General features: G+C 36.1%; 1 long non-coding RNA gene across 1 annotated transcript; it reads left to right on the top strand.

The window, feature by feature from the left end:
• Positions 1 to 342: 342 nt before the first annotated feature.
• LOC128894323 (uncharacterized) lies at positions 343 to 3180 on the top strand. Its single transcript, XR_008461511.1, has 4 exons — positions 343 to 439; positions 1238 to 1307; positions 2369 to 2852; positions 2942 to 3180. It is a non-coding gene; the product is annotated as an uncharacterized LOC128894323 (long non-coding RNA).
• Positions 3181 to 13396: the final 10216 nt, after the last annotated feature.

Genomic DNA, 13396 nt, shown 5'->3' on the forward strand with positions numbered 1-13396 from the left:
CGATCGACCGATACTGCCCGGTGACATAACGCTACACGCAGTGACGGTTTTAGCAATATCGGCTCCCTGGCCAATGTTATCGTGGCGCCCATTCGGGGGTTAAAATTAAAAAAAGAAAGACAAGATAATCATATGAAACGATGAATCTGCAGTTAGATTGTAAAAATGGTTAAATTACATAGCATGGAAGAGACAATGAGAAAATATCGGTATATTTGCATACTAGAGACACTGGGTTGAGGCAACCCCTACAAATCTAGCGCGCTGGACAATTGCCCGATCGCGACCCCTCCCCACACCTAACACCGACCCTGGCTACACGTTCACAGTTCGGCTTTTCATTAGCGTATCGGGTATATCACATCGTCCGTTACTTACACGTTTTTGATTATGTGAATCTTATAAGGAGAGACAGTTTATATCGAAAAATATAAACCACGTAATTTTTTTATAGCTGTCCGTATTTACGCTGAAGGATCGAAACCACCCCTGAAGTCGTTAAAATAGACTAACAAAGCATGCTGCGAGATGTAACTTTCTGATTGAATTCGAACTTCACAGACAGATAGAGGATAAAAGAATAGAAGACTGCTTTTTATCTTTTTGGCGGATATTTATATTGGAGGCTGAAAACCGCTTTTAAAAGTGTACTTCATCTCTATACCATACTATCAGTGTTTAGGAATATGTAGGGAGTAAATTTTGGAATGATTTTACTTATTAAGATTTTTTAGGGCGCTGGTTTCAGATCTGGAATTATACTTGAAAAATGAATTTGTTTAAACAATTTTGTTAAACAAAATATTGCAAAATTCCAGATTTTGAATGTAATACTTATCATAACTTTAAAGGTATCTGAATTCAAGAAGAATAACATAATCGAAAGCAGTATTAATCAATAAAGTATGTAATAAACGTACTAATTAATTAATGCATCTGGTATAAAACTATTGCAGGAAAAGGGAAAGATTTAACGGTAATAGAAAGGTACACTTCTTCTTCCTTCTATATATTTTATCCTATATATTTCAATATAAGTGTTTAGAAACCCACCAGCAAAGTTTAAAATAAACTGTAAAATTGCATCACGCAGCCTCTCTTGTTTATCCCTTACGTTAAATGCGTATTTTAACAACTTCAAAGGTTGGTTTCCATCTTTTAAAGTGAATAGGGACAGCTATAAAAAAATACATGTTTAATATTTTTCAATACTCTACAAACCTGTGAATTTTAAAAGAATCGGAGGCGGTCACTAACCTGGCTCTCCTTGTTAGTCTGAAGAATTGGTGCATTAAAGTGTTAAGATAGTTAAGTATTTGCACACGTAATTTTTTGCAAGAAAATGCAAAAATGCTTGGAAGGGGAAGTAATATATTATACGTTACTATTTAGTTGGTGCATATGAAATATCGTTTTTCCATGTTTTAATTGACCAGGCGGGGAACATTCATTTTACTCAATTCTGTTGATAATTATTTGTAATTATATTAAAGAGGGAAAAATATACTGTAAGGCACATACATTAAATACTAAAAATATTTAGAATAGAAATATTAAAACCTCATTATCAACAATCATAAATACTAAGAATATTTACGTTACTTTTTCATACGAGTGTAAATTTTGGAAATCGATTTTGGAGACGATTATGTGAATATTAGAATAATTCAAAGTTACTTTGCAAAATTCAAGAAAGGGAATTTTGCGTTAGTAAATTAACTATCTTATCATCATTTTCTACCCTTTGAGTGTACAACTAATGCGGAATATTATTGCATCGAAATAAAAGTATCCACTGAAAATTAATAAAAAAGAAAAAAATCTATTTTGAATTAATATACAATGTTTTAAAAATATTTAGTATGAATTAAGTTTCATTTACAAATACGACATTTCATATGCATCAACATAATAGTATATTGTATATCGTATAATTCATTAATATATTACTAACTAAGTTAATATGAACAAAAACCGGCACGCACAACATTACCAAAATAGTAAATTGCAATACCGGAAGACTATACCACATTACCAACAAAGTAAACTACATATATTACGGACCGAATTAGCACGGGCACAAATTAAATTAAACCAAATTGCTGATCACATAAACTAATAGTGTACCATACACGTGCGTCGTTATATACAGAAAGAATATGTTGACTTAAAAATGTTAATAATATACCATTTGAAAATAATCCTGTAGTCAAGAGAGTATTTGTATATTCTTAACGAAAGGATTAACTAAGCACGTCAAATTGGCCTTACATTATCAGCGAAGTCAAGAGAACGTCATTCGCCATAATTTGTGCATGATAATACCGCATCGAGTAACGAGAAATAATTCAACCACGTTTCGAATTAGACATCGTGGAACGAATGTCCAGCATGCTGGTCACAATGGATGTGTGTTGCGAACGGAAGTGCAGCGACCAAGGCGTGCACGGTGGCATAGTTCATTTCTATCGAAGTCGCAGTGCAATATGACGTTGGGTTCTCTTGTGGTCGTCACGTGAGTTCCACAATCAACGCGAGGTTTACGACGACAGGATCATGCGTGTGTTTCACGCGTACACGCGCTTATGCGTTACGTGCGCGTAAAGAGATGGCTAGAGCGAGTAACACAGGAAACGCAGCCCTGTGGTGCCCGCATGGCTCGGAATGCACGAGAATAGAATAGCGTTCGACTGTGTATGGGGTTTCATATACAATGGAATGACGTCTACGTGCACAGTTCTGGACACGTACATAGACTGCGTGTACACAGCATGGACGCTGGAGTTCATCATTGTGTGCGCATAGATTACCGTTTCCCAAAATTTATACATAGTCACTTCAGATTTGACCATGTAAGTATTTTTATCGAGCTGAATTTTTTGCATATCTTAAGTGCATAAATTAATTCTACGCCGTTCCATTTAATTATTTATAATTCTAGTTTTAGATAGAAATAATGAAACACGCAACTCCATTAAAATGAAAGACGTAACAGTGGTAAACACGATGGCGTCCGATAAAGAAAATTCTTCTGTTTTTCATTTATCGACTTCATATTCTCGCTTAAAATACAACTTTAAATTGCTTTAAAGTATTTAATGTTAAATATTTATTATTATATATTATATTAATACATATGTGTGATTTTTCTGGAGGAACATCATGAACAAGAATAAAATGTAATAATGCGTGAACAATATGCAAAAGGCTTAAATCATTTAAAACAATTTCATCTTACAGATATCTTATATATATAATATATGCAATTTTCAACAATCAAATTTGAAATCTTAAGTTTCGTTTATTTCTAATTTGTGTCCTGAATTAGAAGTTAGTGTCCTAATTTGAAAGGTGTATCGGGGCTCTGGTAACTCTAGCGCCAACGTTGCACACGCGTGTACGATTGGACGCACGTTTAACAACATCCTTCGGTAAGTATGATTGAATCGTATAAGCTTCCACGTGTGTAAATTGTAATAACGCACCTGTGAGTACACGTAGGTGGCCGACGTGAACGCACAATGGTCGTGCATACGATACACCCAACGACTAGGTTGTTCCTCGACCCCGGCGCTGACTGAAGCCGGAAAGACGATTTCTACGCGGAAAAGATGCGAGACTGATATCCTGGCGCATCGAGATCATCTAATTAGCCGGCCATGTAATTAGATGCTTTCTGTTTGCCGATTTATATTGCTTAAGATCGTATTGTTAATTCACCTTCTCAGCGACGGGGTCTCCCAGCTTTCTAAAGGGAAATTTAGGAATAATCGTGTGATACTCTAGAAAAATCGCAATGTCGTGCAATTAACTCTTTCTTTTCACAAATCTTTCGCGCACAGGATGGGAAAAAAGAAAAGAAAGCGTTGAAACATGTTTATTTATATTTTTTGGTACAAAACAGACTCTTGAATTAATTGTTTGAGGCACACGATTTAAAGGCATAATAAAGATCAGGCTGCTAAGACGGTAGAACGCTGTCAATATCTCGTCAATTCGTTTTGAATTATGCATGCTTCTTTTTCCACTTATTTAATGTTTAACGTTAATTCATAGCATTGTCAGCTGAATGAAAAGTTATTATTAAAATGTTAATGGCAAGCAAAAGATGGGACCGCTTTTAACCCATCAAGATAGTAACTTTTAGTGTGAGGGAAGTAGTTTTAGTAGTTTTTTAATAGTAAACAACAATAAGAAAGTATATTTTCTATACAAAACATGTTATTTTCGTTCAAGAAAAATATATATTGTCTTTTCGTATTATGTTATAAATATAGCCGAATACCGTGAGGTGCAACGTCTCAATGTCTATTTGAAACTAATTGACAATGTCAAGCCGAGCCAGAAACCTTCCATTACCATTGAGCTAAACACGCACTAAATACAATTATACAAAAAAAAAATGAGTTCAACACTCTGGCAAGGCTAATGTGTCGACGACCCCTATTTAATGGATTAGCTTACTAATTGGTTATTTCCCACATATTAAGTAGTGTCAGCATTATATTATTTTGTGTACGCGTCAAATAAAACGCTAATTTAGCGACAGATCTGGTCTAAAGCATTGACGCCCAGTAAGGGTTAAAATAAACTCATCGGTTACTTACTTTTCGGGAATGTAAAAAAAGAACAAGGGTTAGCAAGGATAATCAGTAGACTGCGGATCCTTATGCAAAATAAAATCTTCGCGAACGTGCCTACAAAAAGTGAACCTAAATAGGAATTTATTTTATTCTGCAAATATTATAACATGAACTTTACTTTCAATATTTTTTATATTTTTGCATATTGTTTGCATTTTGTAGTTTCTTACACGTTCAGATTTCCTATAAATGCATAAAGATCCGCAATCTAATAATCAGTATAAAATTGAAATTCTCCTACTAGGTGATACAAATGTGCGAGGTGAATCATTAAATTACGTATGTTATACATAATTAATCACTTGAATGCATACTTTCCAGGTGCTTCCTCGAGCTAATCACAGTACTATTATACAAAGAGGTAATGACACAGTTTATTAATTTTTGACTGTAGACAGACAAGACTCTTATTTAGACAAAATTTCAATTTTGTGAGTAACAGATAGGCAGTCGTTTATCGAAAATAAATTCAGCGATGGATACCAGATTCATGTGAATTTCACATAACACCTGGTTTATTGAAGTTAATCATCCTCGGTTCGGACAATCATTTGAAATGTTGATTTTCTTAACTCCTACCCTCTGCGCACAGGCTGTTTCTCAATTTACGACGTCGTTGCATACCTTTGACGCTACTTTTTCTGCCACCGAATCGAATTCCTGCACCTTCTGGCTCGTCGTCGTCGCTCCGAGCAACGGAAGTCTTGTAGAGTTCTTCTGTCCAACCCAGTCCAAACCGTGTACGGATGCACGTGTGTAAGATGCACGTGTTTCTCTCGTGTGTTCCTCACCGATGTCAGTGCCGTGTACACATGTGCAACGTGTATTGCTGACTCTTGGTTGTTACCTTGCCTGGAATTCAAACGGAAGCAGGGCCGATGTCGCAACAACGTGCGACGCCCCTCATTTGCGAATTTCTCTTCAGTTTCATCAGAGTTCTGTGAATAATTCGTTGTACATTCTGTAAAAATTTGCTAATACATTGTCAGTTCTAATTACTCTGGACTGCATTGGACGCCATTATCGAGGATCTCTGCCACCGCGATGGGTAGCTCGAAGTTGTATGTTAATTAGCTGTATGCGAAATAGGTATTCCACGTCGTACAACGATACTGTACGAAACTCATCGAAAGTGGCACAGGACTTTAATGACTTTTTTTGCAATGTAAATGAGTGTTAATACATACTCAGCTATCTGCTTCTTCTCTGCTTGGACTCGTTTCAAGTCAAAATTCAATATGTACTATGGTAGTGCTACAGTGGATAACGTTTTAAAGCAGACGATGACTACACTTCTTTGGAATAGTAATCTGTTTGTATTTGTTGTTTAGAATTACTGGACCTATTTCATTATGTAAATTTAAGATTTATGTATGTACAAGACATTCATAAATTTATCACATTAATAAGTCGTAGATTAATATAACTCTAATAGATTAATACTAATTTATGTATTGTAAGAGATACTTACAAAATCCTGACAAATAACTTATCAATAGAATTATTTTAATAAATTATAATTATTATAAATTATTATTTTATAAACGAAGAATACAATCATAACACATAAAGGGAGCTTCATAAGTAAAATTCAATAATACTTTAGACATTTTATTCTTAATACATAATTCACATAAATCTCATATAACTTAATTTCACAGAAAAATCTATTCATACAACTTTCTAATGGAACGTAGTTAATTGGAATAAATCAAGACTAGTGATGCGCACAAGACGAGACGAGACGAAATTTCTACGATCTCGAAAAATCACGAAACATGCATATCGATCTCGAACTTTTGACAATTTAGAATATATGATCTCGATCTCGATCTCGACGAGATCTTGATTTTGACAAGATTGGCAATACAGTTCAAAATATGCCAATATCTGTTCTGTTATTAGGAATGATATACAAGTGTTCCAGTTAGATTATACGAGTATAAGGATTACATTTTGCACAGAACGTAAGAACATTACAAATAGGATAATTTTATAATGCAAGAAAACAAAATTTCAGAAAATACCATTTTGCAATAAAAATATATTAATGTCAATACATAATTTATACATATGAATTTTTCTGAAAACTAATTATATTCCTGCTTATCTTAATCTAATCTCACCTTACACGTTACACTTTACACTTTTTATATCTAAAGATCTTATTTCAAGTTCGTAGCCATTAGCTCGATATTACTCGCGACGAAGGATTGTTCGTCACGAATAATACCGATTACCAGGTCTCACCACGTGGAGGTTGCTGCGACTGGAGCATTCTTCGATTTCCCTCTACATAGAGTATACATAGATGCATACTCTACATAGAGTCGACGAGCTTAATACTAAGTACGAAACCATAAAAATGAAAGGAAAACAAAATTCCTTTCGATTTCCAAAGTCTAAGTCTGACTCTGCCAAATAATTATTTGAACTAAGAGGGGTGAAGCTAAATCGCGACACGACGCGGCCATGAAACTGGACTTACTGAATCAGTCCCGTTTCCTTTTGTTGGATCTAGACTCGAGAGGAAGACGACCGACCCCTTCCGAACCAGTCCTCCACACTCTGCATCCATCTGGGAGCCACGATAGGACCCGACTTGCACCCGTCTCACTGCGCTTTGGACTTATTACACTGCGCCGGGAGCCTGGGACTACACCAGACGGGATACAGGGAGTAGAGACAGATCCGGAGGAGCCGATTCCTCTCGAATACAGATCCATCAGGAGGACGGCAACCGACTTTTCTGTCTAGTTACACAGTCGGTCACTTCACTTATGACATGAAGCAATAGTGACCGATGTGAAGAACGAAGTTGCGAGTCCAATATGGACCTACGAACAAGCAAAAGAATTGAACAAATGATTAATAATTGTTTGGTAGAGGACAAACTCTCGTACATTCATGCCTTAAAGCTAACCAAACCAAACTAAGATACCCACAACCAGTACCAAGCTACGATAACTAAGGGAAACTACAAATAGGAAGGACTCGAGACGCGGACGCGCGATCGCGAGATTCATACCGATCGAAGGATCGTCGAAGAATGAGATCGCACCCCTCGTATACCTGTGTCAAGGGTCGCGGCTCGATATCGAAGAAAAGTGGGGCAAGGGCAAACAACAACTGCGTGGTTATTAATTCGAAGGCTCGTTGGATCCATCGAGGAAATATTTCGCGAAACAATATTACAGCAAAATCATATTCACGAACATTGTTTAAACAATATGTATTGTTAATAAGTAATTTAATTATTGTTCCATTCCATCTGAAATATTAATTTTTCCTAGAAAAAATTGTAAACTTTCTCCAAAAATGAAACGCGCAAGTCATATTAGACACTTATTAGTCTTTCTCAAAGGAAAACAGAAGTACAGTAGAGACTCCCGTATCCGAACTAATAGAGGGACAAAAGTGGCCGGATAGTGGAATTTTCGGATAATAGAACAATTACTTTCTTTTGCATTAAGTATCATTTATTCAAGTAGTAATGAACAAAATTGAGTTTCTTTCAACATCTAAGGGTCTCGTATCGTTTTAGCCGCTAACAAAAAGTCACATAAATTTTGTATTTGTAAACAACTTCGTAGAATTACATTCCCGTTGCGCTCTAAACCATAGAAGTCCTTTTCCGAATGACTCGAATACTTCGATATGAGAAGGCATGTTGCACGAATAACATATACGTCCTTATATTAGGGGATTCGGATAATGGAGGTACGGATAAGGAATCTCTACTGTATAGCCTACTCTTGATCCGAAAAGGAAGGTATACCGCATCAAAAGCAATTACTCTAGATTCCCCCAAATCAGAGGTTTTTCTTTTGGTGAATGGTCGATCAGCGTTACCCACGTTCCACTGGCTGGACGGAGATCCGAATCGTGGAAACGACTCCGTGTCAGGTGGTTCCTTTCTATCGTGCAAATGCATCTTTATTGTCGAATGCGGCGCGCACGCTGCAGAAATAATCCCGGGACAAACGCCGTCCGCGGTTCCCATCCATCCCAGAAAAACAATGGGTTCCCTGACAAAGAGAGAAGGCCGTCGCTTTCCTTTCTCAAGAGCTCTGCTCGAGTCGAGGAACGACGACCGCTGCGAGGCAGAGCCATTCAAGAGGCGCGATCCTGAAAGCAAGAAGAAGGCGGAGGCAATGTAGCTCAGAACCGAGGGCTCTAATTGATGACACTAATTACAGTAATCTCTCGATATAACGACACTAGTTGGGTCCATTTATGTTGTTATGTGTGCAGTGATTCTATACCAAGAATCGACCCTTCTTATCTCAATCTGAAACTGAGCGTCGCGTGTATCGCTCGCAACGGAGGGCGATAAGACACGCGACATGAACGAGATTAATGAAGATTATAATTAACCGAAACGAATATTTCTGTTACCGAATGTTTAACATTAATTCGTCGCAATATTTTCGAACACATAATTTGAATACTATTTTACACAAGTAGATATTATGAATTAAAAGCACTGAAGAAAGGGTATTTAATCGTAACAATTCTAACGAATGTAGAGTTCCAAATTCAAGTTACACAGTGTAATTTTTCCCAAATTATTCTCAGGTATGCATCACTAAACAATCTCCATGTATCGTAATTCATCATAATCGACTGCAAAGAAATGAAAATAATTCACAGAGAAATGAATTATAGATCATTCATCGGTCACTCATCATTCATCAGGTCACACGACCGAATTCGTCGTTAACATTTACATTTAAAACTCTATCTCTACCCTACACCCAGTTAAATCCGTTCAGCTATTACGAAGTACATAACTACATATTTACATAAACACTACAGTAATTATTCCACCTACGGGAATAAAACTAGTATTCCACGCGGGTGAAACCGCGGGGCGCAGCTAATATATCATAAAAATCTGAGATATTAAACAAACAAACAAAAAAATACATGTTGAATTGAGTAACTTCCTCCTTTTTGAAGTCGATTAAAAAAGTGTCCGATTTCGCTTAGAATGACTCAAGGGTTAAATATAAATATCAGGTGTTAAAAAAGATATAGGCGTCTAACACTTTTAAATGCTCTATTTATAAGCCAAGCTTCATAAAAATCGGAAGTTGTGGATTGGGTGATGATTCCCGACAAATCTACATGCCGTATTCCTCAAGTGTGTTTCGCTACTAAACAACCTTTTACCTACAAGAGATATTCGTTATGCGAATTCATTTGAATTAAGCAGATTTGAGGATCGAGACAGAGATGATATCGCTGGTTTTTACGGTACCCCAAAATATTTTGAGAACGTCCCCTTGGCCGAAACGAACGACCGACGCCAGGCATCTGACGCGAACTAACGTGGGAAGCGTCCTTCGCGTATAACGGCCTTCCTGAATCGCGTGAGGGAGCCAAATTAACTCTTCATTATACATATTCACCAGCGGTGTGCCTCTACGGACGTTCTGGATGCGCGAAATCGCCTTATTTTCCTCGTTACCAGTCCATTTTTCTACGCCGGTATCGCCTCTTGTTTTCGAGATCACGCAATACAAACGTTAGCATTCACCGTTTCAGATACGGGTTTCTTCAACTGTTTCCCTCTATTTCCTTTGCTAGCAGGGAGCTCACTTTCGCTGTTCATCCGTTTTCAAATCTCCGTTAATTCGATTCAGACATAGCGCTGTTTCGAGCGAGGTAGGAACTGTTTCGATCAGCTGTGAACCATGACTCGCTGAATTCGCCATTATTTACAACGGTAAGGGAAAGCGTTGTACATACACGAAGACGCATAGAATTTTAGTCGAACAATAGTCGGCGAATAGAAACTCTGTACAGCGATTCGTTAGCGACGTTTACTCGATTTAATCGTTGTTTCAATAATATTCTATTCGCTCAACGTGAAATATAAGTGGAGTAGTTGATGTGGAAGTGGGACAAGTTCACTTTATGTTGTTGCTAGTCATTTAATTAGTTGCATCTCAATGACTCTTAAAATATTCGTAGTAGACAATAATAAATTTATTTTATATTTTTGGTGGTCTTGTTTTCGTGTACATTTAATATACTATAATGGTTTTCCGTGTTAGCTGAAAAAAATCATTTTCCCTGAATGAAATTTAATTCTTCAATTTGGATTGTATCATAATTTTCATCTAACAAATAACGTCATACTATTTGCTGTTTGAAATTTTCATCTGAATTAGAATATGTTATCTATGTCGATAAGAATTTTGTTCACCTGTGGTTAAAGGATAGTCTATTTTTAATCTTATAATTTGCTTATACGTTTGTTTAGCGCAGCAAGTGTTCACGGAAGAAACTTCACGGAAGGATGATTGCTCAAACTATTGAATAACTAATGCCTTCTAATGATTCCGCGGATGTACTAAAAGTAGAAACGAGATATTAGATATTTGTTCACGATTATCAAGCTGCACAGAAGGAATTTTTTGCCACAAGATAAAAAAGAGATGTAGAATAAACATCTATTTAGTGGGAAAGTTGCATCGAGCTATCTCTTACGTATCAGAAGTGGGTATATTCATTAGTTTTGCGTGATTATTATCACGGAAATGAATGGATCCGCGCATAGTTTAGAATAATAATCATACTTCGAGATACTGATCCAATTTAGTACGTTTAACATACTGAGGATATGCAAAAGTTTCCATCTTTTGAAGGATAAGGTGTGTCGTGAGAGATTATTGCAGGAAGATCCAACATTATTAGGTAAAGAGTTTATAATAAGTCTTTGTGTTAATGAAGTACTGTAATTCGACAATTAGATGAAATGGGGAAGAATGATATGGTGGTAAATTCTGGTGAAAGCATTCCGAAGCAGTCACACTGATAACAAATATCTCTTGTAGGAAGAAGGTTGTTTAGTAGCGAAACACACCCATGGTTACAAGATACTGTTCTGTATTTTGTGGGAAGTCCACATAATTTATGTATAGAATGAGTTGTTACATCCATGGAAAAGTGTCATGGCGGTTGAATAAGCCAACAACTTAAAAAATTACATGAAGAATTAAAGAAAAAATGGCTGAAATTCGCGATGAAACGAAACAAGGTACTCTTGCTGCATAATAATGCTACCTCATGCAGTGGTGACTTCTGAAAAATCAAAGGAACTGAAATGAAAACATATTTGTCATGTTAGTTTTTCTTTTTATGTCGATGCACGAGGATTTATCGACGTAAGGACAGTTACATTCTCCATTTTCACTAATTTTCCATTGGGGTAACTATCATTTTTTTTCTTACTTTCTAATACTAAAGTTTATCCTCAGTTTACCAATTAAATTCTCATTTATTTTACTTTCACAGTATTGGATTACAGGCGTGAAGCGATTTTGTTTTCATAAATAGTTATTATCAAAATATTTATATATATGATTCCATAGAATTTTGTGCTTATAATTATGTTTACACTCATGTATTTTCACACTTTCATAAAATCACTTTTTTCAATTATCTTTTTGTTCATTTCGGCTATGACTTGGTGCATTTTATCTAATTGATTTTATAGATGACATTTCTTCCTCGAGTTCAACGCTTTTAAAGAATGATTCGTCATCGGAGGTATTTGGTACCAATTACTGCTAGACAGCGATTGGAACGAATTCACTTTTATAGACAACTTACGCGATACACGTAAAGAATGTTCTGAATTCGATGAAATTCGTTTCGGTTCACCAAGGTCACACGAGACGGTCACGCGCTGCCAGTTCGATGATGTCAATGTCGAAACGCCTATGGTACACCAGAAGTTCTAGTTTCCAGATTCTCCGTTACGCCACGCATCTTTGGCCTTCACGTTTCATATTTTCATTCTTCGATAAAAAGAGGGAAAAGTACTTTCACGCTAAATTAATTATTTTCGAATAGTCGCCGACGGAAAAACAATAGCTGAGCCAATCAAGTTAGTTTGCCAGGAATTCATGTGGGTACTTGTCTAAATGAGACAGACTTTGGAAATCAATGGGAGTTTCTTTTCTTTGGTTTCCATAGTTTCGAACTTACAATTAGTATTAAGCTCATCGAGACTTTAGTTTAGAGAAAAAACGAAACAAAAGAACCTTTCTAAGGAAGAGGAAGGCTTATTTTATGATCACGGAATAGAAGATTAAATGTTCACATCGATTTTTCAGCTGTAGATGTCGTAAAAATTCACCAAAAACTTTAAATGCATTTATCTCGAAACTACGTTTTTTATTTTTCATTTTTAGTTATCGGATGCTTCTAACTGATGTTATACTAGGCACCAATAATTTGGAAGTGTTTGGCATAATTATATGTACTCAATAAGTAATACAGAAAATGGCAAGAAAATTTTTTTTCTCTATTTCATGAATGTCTCTTCATATCCGTAGAAAAATTATTTGGAAATTATTAATAGTTTTCCAAACAAATCATTCATGAAAATCACGTACTTTTAAAGCTGTTACACTGGAATCCCCCGTTAAGATCAACTATTGCTCATATAATATTCATAATTGGGCCAACTTAGTGTATTATAAATTTAAATAACGATAACACAAACACAAAAATTTCGTAGCAAACATACACTAGATTATATTATATGAATAACTAGTCGGGTAATTATACCCCCGTTGATCATGTATACGCTTGTAAATAATTTTATCGCGTTGGTTGCAGGTCTCGCGGTGAAAAGATCAAGAATTCGTGCCGGAAGTGTGAAATTCTTGAGCAACGAAAGAATCGGGCGTTTACTTACTAGTCGCATACTGCGCGCACCGGAAATGCGTAACACG

Source organism: Hylaeus anthracinus, unplaced genomic scaffold, assembly GCF_026225885.1.
Source record: "Hylaeus anthracinus isolate JK02 unplaced genomic scaffold, UHH_iyHylAnth1.0_haploid 3, whole genome shotgun sequence".
In the NCBI taxonomy this organism is placed as follows: Eukaryota; Metazoa; Arthropoda; class Insecta; order Hymenoptera; family Colletidae; genus Hylaeus; species Hylaeus anthracinus.